General features: G+C 43.3%; 1 pseudogene; it reads right to left on the bottom strand.

Annotated features, from left to right (window-relative positions):
* Window positions 1–1,716: 1,716 nt before the first annotated feature.
* LOC137035139 (5S ribosomal RNA) lies at window positions 1,717–1,833 on the bottom strand (annotated as a pseudogene).
* Between the last annotated feature and the right edge of the window lie 376 nt (window positions 1,834–2,209).

The raw sequence follows: 2,209 nt of genomic DNA, 5'->3' as shown, positions 1-2,209 counted from the left end.
ACACAGAATCCAGGGCAGAACATACACCAACACATCACTTTCTACAAACGAGACCCGACAAACAACAGAAGTCAAGTCAAGTCAAGTCACCTTTATTTATATAGCACATTTTACAATGTAAATTGTGTAAAAGCAGCTTTACATTGATAACTGGTACATTGGTGCATGCACAGCAGCTCTTAATAGTGTCAATGCAGGCAGATCAAAGCACTGTTGAATATCAAATGTCAAGTCAAATGTCAAGTGTCCCCAACTAAGCAAGCCAAAGGCAACAGCGGCAAGGAACCCAAACTCCAACAGGTGACATCAGGTGGCAAACAAGTGGCAAATAGGTGTTAAAATGGAGGAAAAAAAACCTTGGGAGTAACCAGGCTTAGTAGGGGGGCCAGTTCTCCTCTGGCGAACAGTGCTTTGTTATGACTCAGGTTGCTATCATAAGTCCAATAGGATCGCAACATTCAAAGTATTTATTTCAGTTCCATCCAGTTGAGGATCGTATTCATCACGCCAGTATGGACGGTTGTTGAGGAGCGGCGCCACTGGTTGTCATGTTGATGAGGCTTTCACAGTGGATGATCTAGTTGACTCAATCTCTGCTGATACTTCAGGTCTGCGTTGTGGTCGTGTCAAGGTGCAGGTCCTTGGTCTCACCTGGATACGGCCCGGATCCGGTTGACTACGCTAAACCTCGGGATAAACAGAAAGACTAATATTAACGTAGATGCCATTCTTCTTCTGATGTAACGAGTACATCTGGTGTTATAGGAAGTGTTCCTGGTTCTGGCTGACCTAATTTATGCAGCCTAATAATCCTTTAACAGATTTGAAAATATAAATTGATAATGTGTTATGTGTATGCCAGGTTAAAGAGATGCATTTTTAGTCTAGATTTAAACTGCCAGAGTTTCCCAAACAATGCTAGGAAGATTGTTCCAGAGTTTAGGTGCCAAATAGGAGAAGGATCTACCACCTGCAGTTGATTTTGATATTCTAGGTATTATCAGCTGGACTGAATTCTGAGATCGCAATAGACGTGAAGGACTATAATGCTTTAATAGCTTGCTCGGGTACTGGGGAGCCATTTAGTGCTTTGTAAGTAATTAGCAAGATTTTAAAATCTATACGATGTTTAACAGGAAGCCAATCCAGTGTTGACAGAACTGGGCTAATATGGTCATACTTCCTAGTTCTAGTAAGAACTCTAGCTGCTGCATTTTGTATGCGCTGTAGTTTATTTATTATGAATGAATGAATGAATGAGGCATTTATATAGCGCTTGCATATGTACAACTGTACACCCAAAGCGCTTTCCAATCATATCAGGGGTCTCTCCTCATCCACCACCAGTGTGCAGCATCCACTTGGAAGATGCGACGGCAGCCACAGTACAACGGCGCCAGTGTGCTCACCACACACCAGCTGAAGGTGGAGAGGAGAGAGAGTGAAAGAGCCAATTCAATGGATGGGGATTATTAGGAGGCCATGATTGGTATGGGCCTATGGAGGGAATTTGGCCAGGACACCGGGGTTACACCCCTACTCTTTACGAGAAGTGCCATGGGATTTTTAATGACCACAGAGAGTCAGGACCTCGGTTTAACTTCTCATCCGAAGGACGGTGCTTATTACAGTACAGTGTCCCCGTCACTATACTGGGGCATTAGGACCCACACAGACCACAGGGTGAGCGCCCCCTGCTGGCCTTACTAACACCTCTTCCAGCAGCTACCTGGTTTTCCCAGGAGGTCTCCCATCCAGGTACTAACCAGGCTCAGCCCTGCTTAGTTTCAGTGGGCAACCGGTCTTGGGCTACAGGGTGATATGGCTGCTGGCTATTAGACGAGAAGAAAACCACCCAGTAAAGCATTACAGTAATCTAGCCTTGAGGTCATGAACGCATGAACTAACTGTTCTGCATTTTTCATTGAGAGCGTAGTCGTAGTTTAGATATATTTTTAAGATTGAAGAATGCGGTTTTACAGATGCTAGTAACATGGCCTTCAAATGAAAGATTGGTATCAAAGAGCACACCCAGGTTCCTAACTGATGATGAAGACTTAACAGAGCAGCCATCAAGTGTTAGACAGTATTCTAGGTTATTATAAGTTTTTGGTCCAAAAATTAGAATCTCTGTTTTTTCTGAATTTAGTAGTAGGAAATTACTGGTCATCCAATTTTTATCAGCTATGCATTCCATTAATTTTGTGAA

This window comes from Chanodichthys erythropterus, chromosome 13, assembly GCF_024489055.1.
Source record: "Chanodichthys erythropterus isolate Z2021 chromosome 13, ASM2448905v1, whole genome shotgun sequence".
In the NCBI taxonomy this organism is placed as follows: Eukaryota; Metazoa; Chordata; class Actinopteri; order Cypriniformes; family Xenocyprididae; genus Chanodichthys; species Chanodichthys erythropterus.
This window is presented reverse-complemented; position numbering and strand designations above follow the sequence as displayed.